The 22,422-nt window shown below is 38.3% G+C and overlaps 1 long non-coding RNA gene across 1 annotated transcript in view; it reads left to right on the top strand.

Annotated features, from left to right (window-relative positions):
* The window catches only part of LOC143084048 (uncharacterized), a 32,846-nt gene extending 14,494 nt beyond the window's left edge, over nt 1-18,352 (top strand). Inside the window, exon 2 of the long non-coding RNA XR_012981002.1 lies at nt 16,886-18,352. This is a non-coding gene — a long non-coding RNA (uncharacterized LOC143084048). The remainder of the gene's footprint in view (nt 1-16,885) is intronic.
* The last annotated feature ends 4,070 nt before the right edge of the window (nt 18,353-22,422 follow it).

Raw genomic sequence — 22,422 nt, 5'->3', positions numbered from 1 at the left:
AGAAGTAGTTACTGGATTGTAGATACCCGTGGGACTAACATCAGTAGTTAGTGGATTGTAGATACCCGTGGGACTAACAATCCACCAACAGAAGCAGTTACTGGATTGTAGATACCCTCGGGACTTACAGAAGTAGTTACTTGACTGTAGATACCCTCGGGACTTACAGAGGTAGTTACTGGACTGTAGATACCCTCGGGACTTACAGAGATAGTTACTGGACTGTAGATACCCTCGGGACTTACAGAAGTAGTTACTGGACTGTAGATACCCTCGGGACTTACAGAAGTAGTTACTGGACTGTAGATACCCTCGGGACTTACAGAGGTAGTTACTGGACTGTAGATACCCTCGGGACTTACAGAGGTAGTTAATGGACTGTAGATACCCTCCTGACTTATAGAAGTAGTTACTGGACTGTAGATACCCTCGGGACTTACAGAAGTAGTTACTGGACTGTAGATACCCTCGGGACTTACAGAAGTAGTTACTGGACTGTAGATACCCTCGGGACTTACAGAGGTAGTTACTGGACTGTAGATACCCTCGGAACTTACAGAGGTAGTTACTGGACTGTAGATACCCTCCGGACTTACAGAGGTAGTTACTGGACTGTAGATACCCTCGGGACTTTCAGAGGTAGTTACTGGACTGTAGATACCCTCGGGACTTACAGAGGTAGTTACTGGACTGTAGATACCCTCGGGACTAACAGAAGTAGTTACTGGACTGTAGATACCCTCGGGACTTACAGAAGTAGTTACTGGACTGTAGATACCCTCGGGACTTACATAAGTAGTTACTGGACTGTAGATACCCTCGGGACTTACAGAGGTAGTTACTGGACTGTAGATACCCTCGGGACTTACAGAGGTAGTTACTGGACTGTAGATACCCTCGGGACTTACAGAAGTAGTTACTGGACTGTAGATACCCTCGGGACTTACAGAAGTAGTTACTGGACTGTAGATACCCTCGGGACTTACAGAGGTAGTTACTGGACTGTAGATACCCTCGGGACTTACAGAGGTAGTTAATGGACTGTAGATACCCTCCTGACTTATAGAAGTAGTTACTGGACTGTAGATACCCTCGGGACTTACAGAAGTAGTTACTGGACTGTAGATACCCTCGGGACTTACAGAAGTAGTTACTGGACTGTAGATACCCTCGGGACTTACAGAGGTAGTTACTGGACTGTAGATACCCTCGGAACTTACAGAGGTAGTTACTGGACTGTAGATACCCTCCGGACTTACAGAGGTAGTTACTGGACTGTAGATACCCTCGGGACTTTCAGAGGTAGTTACTGGACTGTAGATACCCTCGGGACTAACAGAAGTAGTTACTGGACTGTAGATACCCTCGGGACTTACAGAAGTAGTTACTGGACTGTAGATACCCTCGGGACTTACATAAGTAGTTACTGGACTGTAGATACCATCGGGACTTACAGATTAGTAACTGGACTGTAGATATCCTCGGGACTTACAGAAGTAGTTACTGGACTGTAGATACCCTCGGGACTTACAGAAGTAGTTACTGGATTGTAGATACCCTCGGGACTTACAGAGGTAGTTACTGGACTGTAGATACCCTCGGGACTTACAGAAGTAGTTACTGGACTGTAGATACCCTCGGGACTTACAGAGGTAGTTACTGGACTGTAGATACCCTCGGGACTTACAGAAGTAGTTACTGGACTGTAGATACCCTCGGGACTTATAGAGGTAGTTACTGGACTGTAGATACCATCCGGACTTACAGAAGTAGTTACTGGACTGTAGATATCCTCGGGACTTACAGAAGTAGTTACTGGACTGTATATACCCTCGGGACTTACAGAGGTAGTTACTGGACTGTAGATACCCTCGGGACTTACAGAGGTAGTTACTGGACTGTAGATACCCTCGGGACTTACAGAAGTAGTTACTGGACTGTAGATACCCTCGGGACTAACAGAAGTAGTTACTGGATTGTAGATACCCGTGAGACTAACAATCCACCAGCAGAGGTAGTTACTGGATTGTAGATACCCTCGGGACTTACAGAAGTAGTTACTGGACTGTAGATACCCTCGGGACTTACAGAGATAGTTACTGGACTGTAGATACCCTCGGGACTAACAGAAGTAGTTACTGGACTGTAGATACCCTCGGGACTTACAGAAGTAGTTACTGGACTGTAGATACCCTCGGGACAGAAGTAGTTACTGGACTGTAGATACCCTCGGGACTTATAGAGGTAGTTACTGGACTGTAGATACCCTCGGGACTTACAGAAGTAGTTACTGGACTGTAGATACCCTCGGGACTTACAGAAGTAGTTACTGGACTGTAGATACCCTCGGGACAGAAGTAGTTACTGGACTGTAGATACCCTCGGGACTTTCAGAAGTAGTAACTGGACTGTAGATACCCTCGGGACTTACAGAGATAATTACTGGACTGTAGATACCCTCGGGACTTACAGAGATAGTTACTGGATTGTAGATACCCTCGGGACTTACAGAAGTAGTTACTGGACTGTAGATACCCTCGGGACTTACAGAAGTAGTTACTGGACTGTAGATACCCTCGGGACAGAAGTAGTTACTGGACTGTAGATACCCTCGGGACTTACAGAGATAGTTACTGGACTGTAGATACCCTCGGGACTTACAGAAGTAGTTACTGGACTGTAGATACCCTCGGGACTAACAGAAGTAGTTACTGGACTGTAGATACCCATGGGACTAACAGAAGTAGTTACTGGACTGTAGATACCCGTGGGACTAACAGAAGTAGATACTGGACTGTATATACCCTCGGGACTTTCAGAGGTAGTTACTGGACTGTAGATACCCTCGGGACTTACAGAAGTAGTTACTGGACTGTAGATACCCTCGGGACTTTCAGAGGTAGTTACTGGACTGTAGATACGCTCGGGACTTACAGAGATAGTTACTGGATTGTAGATACCCTCGGGACTTACAGAGGTAGTTACTGAATTGTAGATACCCTAGGGACTTACAGAGGTAGTTACTGGACTGTAGATACCCTCGGGACTTACAGAGGTAGTTACTGGACTGTAGATACCCTCGGGACTTACAGAAGTAGTTACTGGACTGTAGATACCCTCGGGACTTACAGAGATAGTTACTGGATTGTAGATACCCTCGGGACTTACAGAGGTAGTTACTGTATTGTAGATACCCTCGGGACTTACAGAGGTAGTTACTGGATTGTAGATACCCTCGGGACTTACAGAAGTAGTTACTGGACTGTAGATACCCTCGGGACTTACAGAGATAGTTACTGGATTGTAGATACCCTCGGGACTTACAGAGGTAGTTACTGGATTGTAGATACCCTAGTTACTGGATTGTAGATACCCTCGGGACTAACAGAAGTAGTTACTGGATTGTAGATACCCTCGGGACTTACAGAAGTAGTTACTGGACTGTAGATACCCTCGGGACTTACAGAGATAGTTACTGGATTGTAGATACCCTCGGGACTTACAGAAGTAGTTACTGGATTGTAGATACCCTCGGGACTAACAGAGGTAGTTACTGGATTGTAGATACCCTCGGGACTAACAGAAGTAGTTACTGGATTGTAGATACCCTCGGCACTTACAGAAGTAGTTACTGGATTGTAGATACCCGTGAGACTAACAATCCACCAGCAGAGGTAGTTACTGGATTGTAGATACCCTCGGGACTTACAGAAGTAGTTACTGGACTGTAGATACCCTCGGGACTTACAGAGGTAGTTACTGGACTGTAGATACCCTCGGGACTTACAGAGATAGTTACTGGATTGTAGATACCCTCGGGACTAACAGAAGTAGTTACTGGATTGTAGATACCCTCGGGACTAACAGAAGTAGTTACTGGATTGTAGATACCCTCGGGACTAACAGAAGTAGTTACTGGATTGTAGATACCCGTGAGACTAACAATCCACCAGCAGAGGTAGTTACTGGATTGTAGATACCCTCGGGACTTACAGAAGTAGTTACTGGACTGTAGATACCCTCGGGACTTACAGAGGTAGTTACTGGACTGTAGATACCCTCGGGACTTACAGAGGTAGTTACTTGATTGTAGATACCCTCGGGACTAACAGAAGTAGTTACTGGATTGTAGATACCCTCGGGACTAACAGAAGTAGTTACTGGATTGTAGATACCCTCGGGACTAACAGAAGTAGTTACTGGATTGTAGATACCCGTGAGACTAACAATCCACCAGCAGAGGTAGTTACTGGATTGTAGATACCCTCGGGACTTACAGAAGTAGTTACTGGACTGTAGATACCCTCGGGACTTACAGAGATAGTTACTGGACTGTAGATACCCTCGGGACTAACAGAAGTAGTTACTGGACTGTAGATACCCTCGGGACTTACAGAAGTAGTTACTGGACTGTAGATACCCTCGGGACAGAAGTAGTTACTGGACTGTAGATACCCTCGGGACTTATAGAGGTAGTTACTGGACTGTAGATACCCTCGGGACTTACAGAAGTAGTTACTGGACTGTAGATACCCTCGGGACTTACAGAAGTAGTTACTGGACTGTAGATACCCTCGGGACAGAAGTAGTTACTGGACTGTAGATACCCTCGGGACTTTCAGAAGTAGTAACTGGACTGTAGATACCCTCGGGACTTACAGAGATAGTTACTGGACTGTAGATACCCTCGGGACTTACAGAGATAGTTACTGGATTGTAGATACCCTCGGGACTTACAGAAGTAGTTACTGGACTGTAGATACCCTCGGGACTTACAGAAGTAGTTACTGGACTGTAGATACCCTCGGGACAGAAGTAGTTACTGGACTGTAGATACCCTCGGGACTTACAGAGATAGTTACTGGACTGTAGATACCCTCGGGACTTACAGAAGTAGTTACTGGACTGTAGATACCCTCGGGACTTACAGAGATAGTTACTGGATTGTAGATACCCTCGGGACTTACAGAAGTAGTTACTGGACTGTAGATACCCTCGGGACTTACAGAGGTAGTTACTGGATTGTAGATACCCTAGTTACTGGATTGTAAATACCCTCGGGACTAACAGAAGTAGTTACTGGATTATAGATACCCTCGGGACTTACAGAAGTAGTTACTGGACTGTAGATACCCTCGGGACTTACAGAGATAGTTACTGGATTGTAGATACCCTCGGGACTTACAGAAGTAGTTACTGGATTGTAGATACCTTCGGGACTAACAGAGGTAGTTACTTGATTGTAGATACCCTCGGGACTAACAGAAGTAGTTACTGGATTGTAGATACCCTCGGGACTTACAGAAGTAGTTACTGGATTGTAGATACCCGTGAGACTAACAATCCACCAGCAGAGGTAGTTACTGGATTGTAGATACCCTCGGGACTTACAGAAGTAGTTACTGGACTGTAGATACCCTCGGGACTTACAGAGGTAGTTACTGGACTGTAGATACCCTCGGGACTTACAGAGATAGTTACTGGATTGTAGATACCCTCGGGACTAACAGAAGTAGTTACTGGATTGTAGATACCCTCGGGACTAACAGAAGTAGTTACTGGATTGTAGATACCCTCGGGACTAACAGAAGTAGTTACTGGATTGTAGATACCCGTGAGACTAACAATCCACCAGCAGAGGTAGTTACTGGATTGTAGATACCCTCGGGACTTACAGAAGTAGTTACTGGACTGTAGATACCCTCGGGACTTACAGAGGTAGTTACTGGACTGTAGATACCCTCGGGACTTACAGAGATAGTTACTGGATTGTAGATACCCTCGGGACTAACAGAAGTAGTTACTGGATTGTAGATACCCTCGGGACTAACAGAAGTAGTTACTGGATTGTAGATACCCTCGGGACTAACAGAAGTAGTTACTGGATTGTAGATACCCGTGAGACTAACAATCCACCAGCAGAGGTAGTTACTGGATTGTAGATACCCTCGGGACTTACAGAAGTAGTTACTGGACTGTAGATACCCTCGGGACTTACAGAGATAGTTACTGGACTGTAGATACCCTCGGGACTAACAGAAGTAGTTACTGGACTGTAGATACCCTCGGGACTTACAGAAGTAGTTACTGGACTGTAGATACCCTCGGGACAGAAGTAGTTACTGGACTGTAGATACCCTCGGGACTTATAGAGGTAGTTACTGGACTGTAGATACCCTCGGGACTTACAGAAGTAGTTACTGGACTGTAGATACCCTCGGGACTTACAGAAGTAGTTACTGGACTGTAGATACCCTCGGGACAGAAGTAGTTACTGGACTGTAGATACCCTCGGGACTTTCAGAAGTAGTAACTGGACTGTAGATACCCTCGGGACTTACAAAGATAGTTACTGGACTGTAGATACCCTCGGGACTTACAGAGATAGTTACTGGATTGTAGATACCCTCGGGACTTACAGAAGTAGTTACTGGACTGTAGATACCCTCGGGACTTACAGAAGTAGTTACTGGACTGTAGATACCCTCGGGACAGAAGTAGTTACTGGACTGTAGATACCCTCGGGACTTACAGAGATAGTTACTGGACTGTAGATACCCTCGGGACTTACAGAAGTAGTTACTGGACTGTAGATACCCTCGGGACTAACAGAAGTAGTTACTGGACTGTAGATACCCATGGGACTAATAGAAGTAGTTACTGGACTGTAGATACCCGTGGGACTAACAGAAGTAGATACTGGACTGTATATACCCTCGGAACTTTCAGAGGTAGTTACTGGACTGTAGATACCCTCGGGACTTACAGAAGTAGTTACTGGACTGTAGATACCCTCGGGACTTTCAGAGGTAGTTACTGGACTGTAGATACGCTCGGGACTTACAGAGATAGTTACTGGATTGTAGATACCCTCGGGACTTACAGAGGTAGTTACTGAATTGTAGATACCCTAGGGACTTACAGAGGTAGTTACTGGACTGTAGATACCCTCGGAACTTACAGAGGTAGTTACTGGACTGTAGATACCCTCGGGACTTACAGAGGTAGTTACTGGATTGTAGATACCCTCGGGACTTACAGAAGTAGTTACTGGACTGTAGATACCCTCGGGACTTACAGAGATAGTTACTGGATTGTAGATACCCTCGGGACTTACAGAAGTAGTTACTGGACTGTAGATACCCTCGGGACTTACAGAAGTAGTTACTGGACTGTAGATACCCTCGGGACTTACAGAGATAGTTACTGGATTGTAGATACCCTCGGGACTTACAGAAGTAGTTACTGGATTGTAGATACCCTCGGGACTTACAGAAGTAGTTACTGGACTGTAGATACGCTCGGGACTTACAGAAGTAGTTACTGGACTGTAAATACCCTCGGGACAGAAGTAGCTACTGGACTGTAGATACCCTCGGGACTTACAGAGATAGTTACTGGACTGTAGATACCTTCGGGACTTAGGGAAGTAGTTACTGGACTGTAGATACCCTCGGGACTAACAGAAGTAGTTACTGGACTGTAGATACCCGTGGGACTAACAGAAGTAGTTACTGGACTGTAGATACCCGTGGGACTAACAGAAGTAGTTACTGGACTGTATATACCCTCGGGACTTTCAGAGGTAGTTACTGGACTGTAGATACCCTCGGGACTTACAGAAGTAGTTACTGGACTGTAGATACCCTCGGGACTTTCAGAGGTAGTTACTGGACTGTAGATACCCTCGGGACTTACAGAGATAGTTACTGGATTGTAGATACCCTCGGGACTTACAGAGGTAGTTACTGAATTGTAGATACCCTCGGGACTTACAGAGGTAGTTACTGGACTGGAGATACCCTCGGGACTTACAGAGGTAGTTACTGGACTGTAGATACCCTCGGGACTTTCAGAGGTAGTTACTGGACTGTAGATATCCTCGGGACTTACCGAGATAGTTACTGGATTGTAGATACCCTCGGGACTTACAGAGGTAGTTACTGAATTGTAGATACCCTCGGGACTTACAGAGATAGTTACTGGATTGTAGATACCCTCGGGACTTACAGAAGTAGTTACTGGACTGTAGATACCCTCGGGACTTACAGAAGTAGTTACTGGACTGTAGATACCCTCGGGACTTACAGAGATAGTTACTGGATTGTAGATACCCTCGGGACTTACAGAAGTAGTTACTGGATTGTAGATACCCTCGGGACTTACAGAAGTAGTTACTGGACTGTAGATACGCTCGGGACTTACAGAAGTAGTTACTGGACTGTAAATACCCTCGGGACAGAAGTAGCTACTGGACTGTAGATACCCTCGGGACTTACAGAGATAGTTACTGGACTGTAGATACCCTCGGGACTTAGGGAAGTAGTTACTGGACTGTAGATACCCTCGGGACTAACAGAAGTAGTTACTGGACTGTAGATACCCGTGGGACTAACAGAAGTAGTTACTGGACTGTAGATACCCGTGGGACTAACAGAAGTAGTTACTGGACTGTATATACCCTCGGGACTTTCAGAGGTAGTTACTGGACTGTAGATACCCTCGGGACTTACAGAAGTAGTTACTGGACTGTAGATACCCTCGGGACTTTCAGAGGTAGTTACTGGACTGTAGATACCCTCGGGACTTACAGAGATAGTTACTGGATTGTAGATACCCTCGGGACTTACAGAGGTAGTTACTGAATTGTAGATACCCTCGGGACTTACAGAGGTAGTTACTGGACTGGAGATACCCTCGGGACTTACAGAGGTAGTTACTGGACTGTAGATACCCTCGGGACTTTCAGAGGTAGTTACTGGACTGTAGATATCCTCGGGACTTACCGAGATAGTTACTGGATTGTAGATACCCTCGGGACTTACAGAGGTAGTTACTGAATTGTAGATACCCTCGGGACTTACAGAGGTAGTTACTGGACTGTATATACCCTCGGGACTTTCAGAGGTAGTTACTGGACTGTAGATACCCTCGGAACTTACAGAAGTAGTTACTGGACTGTAGATACCCTCGGGACTTACAGAAGTAGTTACGGTTATATTTAATTAAACTGCAGTAGATACGGATTTCAACAAAGAAGAATCACCATTACTGCTGGAGGTCAAAATTTGTAAAATTTAAACCTATAGTTGTTAATTTCTGTCTCATTTTAGTGGTCTTTTTTGGAGAGTTGTCTTATTGGCAATCAAATCACATCTTCTTTTTTATGTATAGACTTCGAGGACCTGATAAAACTGTATGGTATCAAATAAGAAACCAAAACTAAACTTTTTGACAGTTGTGTCCGTTTAGTTTTTCTAGAAGGGTTAGCATTCACGGTTAACGTGCTTAGACTGATATTAGTCATATTAAAATGTTCATGGAACAATTTCCAGTCGCCATTCTCGCTGAGAAATCGTGGGCGGTTTGTGATATCGGAAATCAAAAACTTAATCTTAATAATTTTCAATATTTGTTGCATGCAACCAATTAATTGATAATAGTTACCGATTAATTATTAAATATAACATTCGTTAACGATTAATTGTTGACCACATAATACACATATTTCAATGGTTGTTAATCACACTGTAAAATCGGTATAAAATATTAAAGAAGGTTTTGATGGGTGAACCTAAGGTTGTATTTAATATCCTCAAAGTTCTAATCGCACACGAAAAACATCTGATTAAATATTACAAAAGGAAGGGATTGGTGTAAAATAGTTGTGTTTTACTATGCTTAAAGTCATTGTTACCTACGATAAAACAATTTATCTTGACCTGTTACTAAAATAAAGACATTCTTTGTTTGAAAGTGGTTATAACTGCAAATCCCTAAATCCCCCTATTTATTCATTAAATAAACTCATCATAGATACCAGGTATACGTCAGACGCGCGTTTCGTGTACAAAAAAACTCATCAGTGACGCTCGAATCCAAACAAGTTTAAAAAAGGCCAAATAAAGTACGAAGTTGAAGAGCATTGAGATCCAAAATTCCTAAAAGTGTATTTGACAGCTAAGGTAATGTCACACATTACTTTGGCACTAAATTTTATATTTCAAACTGTCTAATTATATTGACTTCTTTTGTGTACATTTCGTATGCAGCAGGCATATTTAATTTATTCAATACTATTAATGATCTCAAAATTCTCTATGAATTCACATGTCCGAAATATGTACAAAATCTTTCTTCATAGTAACACCAACGAATACATAACGGCCCGTTGTTTTTATTGGTGAATTTCAACGTTTATAAGTACGCCCGCATTAATTCCACAAACTGAATCTTCCGGAGTCGGTTTCACAAAAACGTACTGAAATGAATCATTATTATATCCTTGTATGAACGTATTGGTATGCTTGACTTTATTCTTACTGAATAAGCTTAACTTTCCAGAAAAGATCTATTTGATATAACAACCAAACATTTACAAAATTTCACACTATTTTTCTATGTCATTTTCTCTTCACAAACATTATGAGAGGATAAAGTGGGTTTACAAAATAGAGAATAATCTTTGGAAAAAAAGAATCAAAAATAAAAAAAAAAAAGAAAAAGGGAAGTAAAGTATAAAGAATAGAAAATGATGTACACCATATCAAGAATAAAGAAAAAAAATCATCAACCATTAAAGAAGACAAAAATAACGACACCTCGTCTTCTTTTATCTATATCAATATTAAAATGACGACCCCTCGTCTTCTTTTATCTATATCAATATTAAAATGACGACCCCTCGTCTTCTTTTATCTATATCAATATTAAAATGACGACCCCTCTTCTTCTTTTATCTATATCAATATTAAAATGACGACCCCTCGTCTTCTTTTATCTATATCAATATTAAATTGAACATACTTCAATATTGGATAATACATTTTGCGCGTGTGCAACTAAATCCTACCTTGTGTCTGAGACTATAACACATGTGTTATAGTAGTCTCAGCTTGTGTTCAATATGTTTTAACAATGTAAATTAACCCCAAGACAAATACATTAATTAAAAAAAAAAAATCGATTAGAAATGAAATTAATAGAAACAAATTATTAATTTCAACTTTATAATTTAGAAAATAAATCACCTTGTTCCCATTAGGATACGGAATACAAAATATCGTCTACTTCGAGATTTCAGTTTGAAATGTCAAGATTTTGATTGTCGTTGACTTTTTATTGGGCTATAGTTTGGAGGTCATTGATCAATCACGTGATCAATCACTTTCGGTGAAATTACTGTCATGTTCTGTTATTACTTGATAAATAATCGCCAGATCTGCATACACAATCATTAATTTACGTCTTTTACAAAATATTTCATTCTGGAGAGGTGAGCGGGATGTATCAATGAAACAAAACTTTCAATGTTGGAGCTTATAACGATTTATTTTTGAAACAAACGTATATATTCGTCTGATGAGAGTTGCTTAATGACAAATCCGAGGCCAATTTTCCAAAATTTGAATTTTATATCGAGTTAAGGGGAAAAATATGTGTTTTTCAATGAATAAATCTGTCGCTATATACGGTAGTGACCATTGAAACGTCGAATCTGTATGATGACCTCTGGATGACCTGATGGTGTCATTTGGTGTTGTATGTTGACCTCTAGATGACCTGATGGTGTCATTTGGTGTTGTATGTTGACCTCTAGATGACCTCATGGTGTCATTTGGTGTTGTATGTTGACCTCTAGATGACCTCATGGTGTCATTTGGTGTTGTATGATGACCTCTGGATGACCTCATGGTGTCATTTGGTATTGTATGTTGATGAGTTTCCGTCTCACTAAACAATTCTCCATACATCTTTTTAACTTTACATTCCACAACTATCTCAATGAATCAATGGTTCGTACGCTCTCATACTTTGACTGAACCTGTTAAAGTTAAGAATATATCTTTGTAAGGAAATTCGTCATAATTGAACCATGCTCTTGTTTATATCAACAACAGACGTAAACTTTATACAGTAACAACGAAAATAATGGAGGACGACAATTGGGGTTTTGTCAACATGTTTATTGCTAAATGAAGGAAACATGACATTTATTGAGACCACTTTATACATTAACTCTATTAGAATGATTTAATTTGATTAAGGGAGTTGCATTTCAACTAATTTACAAATTTAAATCGATATCACATTTATAGAAAAATTATTCCATGAATCCATTTTGATATAAATCTAATTAGAAAAACTACAAACTCCGTAAGGAATTCCGTACCGTAAATTTTCACAAATGTAATCAAATAAATATGAAATGGAAATAAATGTTTTACAAAAAGATAAAATTTAAATTTTGGATGTAACGCGTCTTCTGATTAGATGACGTTATTTTGTTATAAACCCATAGACATAATTTAGTCATGTGACGGTGACGTCATCACGTTTTTTCATGGTTTTCTACGGTTTAAAATGAAATTTAAAATTAAATTATAAGAAATGACTGAAATATTTTTTCTGTCTATTCGTAATAATATAAAAAAAAATGTGGTGCACACTGTTAAACAGCCCGTTACGCGCGTTATTCAGTGTGCACCAAATTTTGTATGTTATTTCTTCATAGACAGAAATATATTACAGTCATTCCTTAAATAACAGAGATACATTTCAATTACACTGACAAATTGAGTTTATAAACAACGCATATATTATTCTTTAAGGATATAAATTGTCATCCGCAAGGTATACTAAATAACATCAATAGTACAAATGACATTTTGTTTCATTCATATATTTTCAATATCTTATTAATCATGCAAATTAGTCGTAGCGCATCAGATTTCAAAAGTCAATTCAAGAAACGTTATTGGTATATACGTACAATCTTATAATGTCAATGTCTTCGTTGATTTGAAAAATAATAATAAATAGAATATCTTTTTGTATTTAATAACTACATTTGACGTTATATATATTAAATATTACAATAGATGAATTTAATATTTAAGTTTAAAATTAGGAGATACCAGTATTGTATTTTAAGCTCCGACGGCATCAATTGGGGATTTGATGGTCGCAAATTAAGTTTACTGGCGACGCGTTAGTGGAGACAGTAAACGGGTATTTGCGACCATCAAATCCCCAATTGATGCCGTCTGAGCTTAAAATGCAATATTGTTATCTCCATTCTAATGAAACTGACAGAAAATAACGTTAAAACATGTATTTAAAATCATGTGAATTCACCAACACACATACGTGTACGCACTAACAAGCTATACCGCATTTACAGTCAGACTCCCTTTCATTTAAAAAGATGGAAAACAGTTATTTGAGGATTTAAGGATAAGATTTTCATGGCATACAAATATTTTTCATCTGCAGTTGAAGGCGTATTCCATTCCATATTTAAGATAAGAAACATTTTTGTTAGTTTATTCTGTTATCAACCTTATCTATTTATATTGGTAACATTTCATTACTGGAAAATTTAAGCAAATAAAAAATATGTTTAATCAATTAAATGAGCATTCTTACATATATTTAAAACAATAACAGTGTTTAAAGCATGAAAATTACACTTTGTATATAAACGTTTAAATCCGCTGCATATGTTTTCACCTGTCCTATTCTAGTCAGGAACCTGAAGTCGATTTCACAAAAAAAAACTTAGGACTAAAAATGGTCGTAAGTCATGAACAATTCAGTATACTTACGATCATTCTTAGTCATAAGTTTTTTTGTGAAACCGACTCCAGATGTTCAGTAGTTGTCGTTTGTTGATGTGGTTCATAACGTTTTTGAAATGTCGGTTCCTTTAACGTACATAATTATATGGTAAACTCGTTTGTTAATCGGTTTTGGTAACTTTAATTTAATATCATTAAATGCATTTTCTGTCTCGCAATATAGAATGAAACAAATACTGTCTTTTCTCTCTAAAATATGTTGTTGAATAGACTGATATTAACTTGAAGTGATTATAAAAAAAATGCAAATATATAATACACGTATTTTAAAAGAAGTCATCCAAGATTCGATGAGAAACATAAATATCTTTTCAACTTATTTTTCGTTTTCAATGTTTATCATATGCATAAAGTGAGTGCAATTAAAGTTTACCAAACAATAATTATGTTTCATTAACGAAATTTGATTCTGTCTTGGTGTTACAATGAACGTGAACGATCCAATCAGATAAAAGTGATGTATTCACCTCGCCTGTAAACCGGCCGTTTTTAGATATCCGGTTTGTACAGGAAGTGATTAAATGGCGTGATAAATCGATGTTTTAATCTTATTCTTACAACACCTAATCTTAAATGGTTATTTGGATAATTTTTATTGGTGTTAGATTAGTTTTTTATGTTTTAGTTTTACAAACTATGAAACCAAACATTGAGAATGAGAAAAAAAAGATTTCCTATTTAAGAGAAATAGTATATCGATTTATCTAAAGACCTTGCTCGTGTTGAGTGGGAGGGAAACTTGAACTCTTATTCTCCTGTTTATAACCATACAGCAAAATGTCACATCTTTATGACATTCTTGTTTTATATTTAAGTTAACTATTTTAATAGTACGGTTAGTGTTTTACTTTCTATTTCTAATCGTATGTAGTTCTCATGTTTCAAAACCTATTTTACCATGACCTGTTCAGTACAGTTCTTAGGGCGCAACAAGGAAGGTTAATTATTGTACTTTCTATATCTTATGGTATGTAGCTCTTATGTTTCAAAACTTATTTCACCTTGACCTGCTCAGTACAGTTATTAGGGCACCAGGGCATGTTTAAGTGTTGCTGTTTATTGTGATTAATTAAATATATGTCTTTGGTAAACGTATACACAAATAGAGTATTACCATAATTCTAATCTGTTTCCTGAACGTCTTGTGACTATGAGCTGAACCCATAACGTATACTAAACTATGGATGTAGTGAACGTCCTGTGACTATGAGCTAAACCCATAACGTATACTAAACTATGGATGTCGTGAACGTCCGGTGACTATGGGCTAAACCCATAACGTATGCTACATTATGGATGGAGAGTTGTCTCATTGGTACTCATACCACACCTTCCTATATCTATATAGATGGAGAGTTGTCTCATTGGTACTCATACCACACCTTCCTATATCTATATAGATGGAGAGTTGTCTCATTGGTACTCATACCACATCTTCCTATATATATATATAGATGGAGAGTTGTCTCATTGGTACTCATACCACATCTTCCTATATATCTATATAGATGGAGAGTTGTCTCATTGGTACTCATACCACATCTTCCTATATCTATATAGATGGAGAGTTGTTTCATTGGTACTCATACCACATCTTCCTATATCTATATAGATGGAGAGTTGTTTCATTGGTACTCATACCACATCTTCCTATATCTATATCGATGGAGAGTTGTTTCATTGGTACTCATACCACATCTTCCTATATCTATATAGATGGAGAGTTGCTTCATTGGTACTCATACCACATCTTCCTATATCTATATAGATGGAGAGTTGTTTCATTGGTACTCATACCACATCTTCCTATATCTATATAGATGGAGAGTTGTTTCATTGGTACTCATACCACATCTTCCTATATCTATATAGATGGAGAGTTGTTTCATTGGTACTCATACCACATCTTCCTATATTTATATAGATGGAGAGTTGTCTCATTGGTACTCATACCACATCTTCCTATACCTATATCGATGGAGAGTTGTTTCATTGGTACTCCTACTACATCTTCCTATACCTATATCGATGGAGAGTTGTTTCATTGGTACTCATACTACATCTTCCTATACCTATATCGATGGAGAGTTGTTTCATTGGTACTCATACTACATCTTCCTATACCTATATAGATGGAGAGTTGTCTCATTGGTACTCATACCACATCTTCCTATACCTATATCGATGGAGAGTTGTTTCATTGGTACTCATACTACATCTTCCTATATCTATATAGATGGTCATCAGCCAACAAACAGTGAAACAATTAAAAAAATGAGAAATTACTACTTATTTGTTTTTCCATTTTCTATTTTTTTCCACCATATTTGGTAGCATTGAGCTTTATAAAGTTAAGTCACGTGGTTTGTAGGTGTCGACATGGTCGTTCTTAATTTGTTTAACTTGATGGTGGATAGTATTTCAATGGCAACTATAGTTTACTATTTTTATATCACTGATAATCTCTACATGATTTGCTAAAATAAAACAATTTAAAATGTCAAAGAGAATTATTTTGTTTCAAGTTGATTTGATTTATTCAATTGCTGTGCTGTATGACATAAATTGATGAATAGCTCTCCTCATATTCTCACGAAATATAGAATTTAAAGTAAATTGCATTTAAACTGCAATGCTATTCATATTATACTTTAAGTTATCAATTCGCCGTTTCAGAATCTAATGCATTCTGGGTAATATTTTCAAAAGTCCAAAACGTCGTGATTGGTTAAAAACGTCCCAAACAATTGAAATTCAACCAATGACGTGACATTATTTTCGTTTTGGGGTACGAACAATGAAATTACCCATGATGCTATAGATTCTGAAACGGCCAATTTTTATATCATTAAAGATCAAATAGTTTGAAGTAAAACGAAAACGTCATTATAATCTTTATTTGTTAAAATTACAATAAATGCGCAGTTCAAATGAAAAAAAAGACAGATTTTCACGCGTGAGTAAACTTGAGTGTTCAATGTCTCTTTGTAACATTTTTATTCTTAATCATTTTTAAAGAATGATGAATGATAATGAAAGGATTAAAAAAGCATAATTCTCCCTTTTAGCTCTTAAAAGAAATAAACTTACCAATCAAGCTTCAATCAATCAATCAATCAATCAATCAATCAATCAATCAATCAATTAATCAATCACAAATCTAAACTTTTACATACTTTATAACGTTATGAAACCAATAACTAAATTATAAGAAGTAAAACTTAATCCATTTTTCTTAATTTTAGGGGAGCCAGACTTGGATGAATGGAAAAAAGATTTACATTTGAATGACAAACTTATAAGCCAACTATATGAGAAAGTGAATGACTTTTTAATACGCAAAGACTTACAAAAAGATACCAAACATAGTGATGACACGTTTGAAGTGAATATTCCTCACACGAACTTTCCTGTCAATCCAGATGCTGATCGTTCGGACATTTCCGACGAAGATGCGATAGAACAAATGACCGACGACTCCAGCAATGCGAAGCATAAACGATCACCATGTATTGGATTTCGAGACAGTCTAAGTTGTTTTAGATCGTATTTAGCGCTATGGATGTTACAAAGACAAGGCCTTAAAGATCCAATAACACTCAGGAATATCGGAAAACGAGCGTACTCTTTTAGAAATGTAGGAAAAAGAGGTGGTGTATACAGTTTCAGAAATATTGCTAAACGCGAAAGTTCATTCTCTCGAAATATTGACAAAAGATATGCATTCCATCCCCTTTCTGATGACAACGACAAATATGATATTTCCAAACGTGACTTCCGGTTTCCGCGATCATATTTTCGTAATGTAGGGAAAAGAAAAGTTAATTTTGAGGGAAACAAAAGAATGGCTTTCAGAAACATCGGTAAAAGATTTTCATTTCGAAATGTAGGGAAGAGGAATGATTTATTTGATCGAATTAATAGAATGGCTTTCAGGAATATTGGTAAAAAGGATTCGTACTTCGGTCGGGACGACAGAATGGCATTTCGCAATATTGGAAAAAAAGATTCAACATTTGGGAGGGATGAGCGCATGTCTTTCCGGAATATCGGGAAAAAAGATTCAACTTTTGAACGAGACGAACGAATGGCCTTTAGAAATATAGGGAAAAGAGATCCATTATTCGAACGAAATGATAGAATGAGCTTTCGTAATATAGGCAAACGAGATACTTTATTTGAAAGAGACGATAGATTGGCCTTTAGAAATATTGGTAAAAAGAGGAGTAGTTTTGAGTTAAGTGGACATGACGAAAAGAGGTCACGATTCGCTGGATCATCATTTCGCAGCATTGGAAAAAGAAACATCGTTAAGGATATGTCCGATGTGTTATGAAACACCATGAACTATTGTTTGCTCAAACTAACAAATAAAAAGTATATAAGATACATATAAAAAATTATAACACACAAATCATTGAATGTTTTGCCAATGATTCGTTTTATGTTTTAAATGATAAAGAAGCCAATGACCTATGTTACACTATACTGCTGCCTTGGTTTGTCATGTAAGTAAGGGATATTTCTATGTTACACTATACTGCTGCCTTGGTTTGTCATGTAAGTAAGGGATATTTCTTGTTTTGTTATATGACTATTATATCCAATTTCATACATTTCATTTGTTTCCTTATGTTAAGTCATACTATTTCATATTCCTTTACCTTTGTATATATAGAAAGCTCTTCATTAAAGCTTGACCGCACGACGAATTTGAGTTTAATCAGGCTCAACTTTACCTATCTTATCCAAGTATGTAAAAGTAAAACAATCTAGAAAAAAAAAAAACGTTGCACAGCGGAGCTACTAAGATGATGATCTGTTTAATTAAACACTTTTAACATGGTAATCAATTATATAAACACTCCGTACAGAACGACCAACAAATAACATAAACACAACTAATTGTGAACTTTCAATTTCTAAGCAGCAACATTCCAACAGCATATGCGTACGGGGTATATATCTCCTAATTGATACGATATTCCCGTGCTTGCATTTCCTATCTTGATTTCGTGATAGAGGGTTGCTGCTCACAAGGAAGCTATTAAACCAAGACTTCCAAATGGTGAAGTTGAAATCATCCAATCGTAGATTTTACGGACACCATCACGAGTTGGTTGGCCGTTATGGAATAACCGTTTCACAGATGATATCGGATATGTTCCTTGCGTCGTAACTACAATCCCCTTCCCTTTCATGAATGTGACCTACCGAATTAGACTATTTACCGGATTTGTTATAAAATGAGCAACACGACGGGTGCCACAAGTGGAGCAGGATCTGATTCCCCTTCCGGAGCACCTGAGGTCACCCCCAGTTTTTATTGGGGTTCGTGTTGCTTATTCTTTTGTTTTCTATGTTGTTTTATGTGTACTATTATTTGTCCGTTTGTATTTTTCATTTTGTGCCATGGTGTTGTCAGTGTATTTTCGATTTATGACTTTGACTGATATCTTTCGCCCCTATTTAGCAGGATGGCTAAAATCATAAACACTACTTATATGAATATCAAAACTTAAACAGTGATGAAATAATGACCAATGACTTAAACACTACTAGCAGGATGACCAAGAACCAAAACATTACTAACAAGATAACTAATAACTAACGTAACATAATGGCCACTAACTTCAACCTAAACACTACTAACATGATGACACATAACTAAACACTACTAACAGGATGACCACTAACTTAAACACTACTAACAGGATGACCTCTAACTTAAACACTACTAACAGGATGAACAATAACTAAGCACTACTAACAGGATGACCACTAACTTAAACACTACTAACAGGATGACCACTTAAACACTACTAACAGGAGGACCACTTACTTAAACACTACTAACAGGATGACCACTAACTAAAACACTACTAACAGGATGACCACTTACTTAAACACTACTAACAGGATAACCACTTACTTAAACACTACTAACAGGATGACCACTAACTTAAACACTACTAACAGGATGACCACTAACTAAAACACTACTAACAGGATGACCACTAGCTTAAACACTACTAACAGGATGACCACTAACTAAACACTACTAACAGGCTGACCACTAACTAAAACACTACTAACAGGATGACCACTTACTTAAACACTACTAACAGGATGACCACTAACTAAAACACTACTAACTGGATGACCACTAACTTAAACACTACTAACAGGATAACCACTAACTAAAACACTACTAACAGGATGACCACTAACTTAAACACTACTAACAGGATGACCACTAACTTAAACACAACTAACAGGATGACCACTAACTAAAGCACTACTAACAGGATGAACATTAACTTAAACACTACTAACAGGATGACCACTAACTAAAACACTACACATAGGATGACCACTAACTAAAACACTACTAACAGGATGACCACTAACCTAAACAATACTAACAGGATGACCACTTACTTAAACACTACTAACAGGATGACCACTAACTAAAACACTACTAACAGGATGACCACTTACTTAAACACTACTAGATGACCACTTACTTAAATACTTATAACAGGATGACCACTAACTAAAACACTACACACAGGATGACCACTTACTTAAACACTACTAGATGACCACTTACTTAAACACTTATAACAGGATGACCACTAACTAAAACACTACACACAGGATGACCACTAACTGAAACACTACACACAGGATGACCACTAACTAAAACACTGCTAACAGGATGACCACTAATAACCAAAACACTACTAACAGGATGACCACTAACTTAAACACTACTAACAGGATGACCACTAACTAAAGCACTACTAACAGGATGACCTAACAGGATGAACATTAACTTAAACACTACTAACAGGATGACCACTAACTAAAACACTACACATAGGATGACCACTAACTAAAACACTACTAACAGGATGACCACTAACCTAAACAATACTAACAGGATGACCACTTATTTAAACACTACTAACAGGATGACCACTAACTAAAACACTACTAACAGGATAACCACTTACTTAAGCACTACTAGATGACCACTTACTTAAACACTAATAACAGGATGACCACTAACTAAAACACTACACACAGGATGACCACTAACTGAAACACTACACACAGGATGACCACTAACTAAAACACTACTAACAGGATGACCACTAATAACTAAAACTTTATTAACAGGATGACCACTAACTTAAACACTACTAACAGGATGACCACTAACTAAATACTACTAACAGGATGACCACTAACTAAAACACTACTAACAGGATGACCACTTACTTAAACACTACTAACAGGATGATCACTAACTAAAACACTACTAACAGGATGACCACTAACTAAAACACTACTAACAGGATGGCCACTTACTTAAACACTACTAGATGACCACTTACTTAAACACTACTAACAGGATGACCACTAACTAAAACACTACACATAGGATGACCACTAACTAAAACACTACACACAGGATGACCACTAACTCAAACACTACTAACAGGATGACCACTAACTTAAACACTGCTAACAGGATGACCACTAACTAAAACACTACTAACAGGATGACCACTAACTTAAACACTACTAACGTAAACACTACTAACAGGATGACCACTAACTAAAGCACTACTAACAGGATGACCTAACAGGATGAACACTAACTTAAACATTACTAACAGGATGACCACTAACTAAAACACTACACACAGGATGACCACTAACTAAAACACTATTAGGATGACCACTAACTTAAACACTACTAACAGGATGACCACTTACTTAAACACTACTAACAGGATGACCACTAACTAAAACACTTCTAACAGAATGACCACTTACTTAAACACTACTAGATGACCACTTACTTAAACACTACTAACAGGATGACAACTAACTAAAACACTACACACAAGATGACCACTAACTAAAACACTACACACAGGATGACCACTAACTAAAACACTACTAACAGGATGACCACTAACTAAAACACTACTAACAGGATGACCTAACAGGATGACCACTAGCTTAAACACTACTAACAGGATGACCACTAACTAAAACACTACTAACAGGATGACCACTAACTAAAACACTACTAACAGGATGACCACTTACTTAAACACTACTAACAAGATGACCACTAACTTAAACACTACTAACAGGATGAACACTAACTAAGCACTACTAACAGGATGACCACCAACTTAAACACTACTAACAGGATGACCACATTAATGACGTTGCTGTCATGTTGTAAACACGTTCTTACCACATTATAGTAACGCTGCTGACGGTTGTAATTACGTTGTGATCACGTTGTAAATTTGTTGTAATCACGTTGTAAACACGCTGCTGTCACGTTGTTACGATGTTGTAATTGCGTTGTTACCACGTTGTACTCACGCTGCTGTCGTGTTGCAATTCCGTTGTTTCCACGTTGTAATCACGTTGTTACTGCGTTGTTATACCGTTGTAAACACGTTGTAATCACGATGTTCCTACATTATAATCACGTTGTTACCACATTGTAATCACGTTGTTAACACGTTGTTATCACATTGTCATCACGTTGTTAACACGTTGTCATCACGTTGTTAACGCGTTGTAATCACGTTGTAATCACGTTGTAATCACGTTGTTACCACGTTGTAATCACGTTGTTAACACGTGGTAATCACGTTAATAACGCGTTGTAATTACGTTGATAACACGTTGAAATCACTTTGTTAACGCGTTGTAACCACGCTGCTGTCGTGTTGTAATCACGTTG

The sequence above is a fragment of the Mytilus galloprovincialis genome, chromosome 7 (genome assembly GCF_965363235.1).
Source record: "Mytilus galloprovincialis chromosome 7, xbMytGall1.hap1.1, whole genome shotgun sequence".
In the NCBI taxonomy this organism is placed as follows: domain Eukaryota; kingdom Metazoa; phylum Mollusca; class Bivalvia; order Mytilida; family Mytilidae; genus Mytilus; species Mytilus galloprovincialis.
This window is presented reverse-complemented; position numbering and strand designations above follow the sequence as displayed.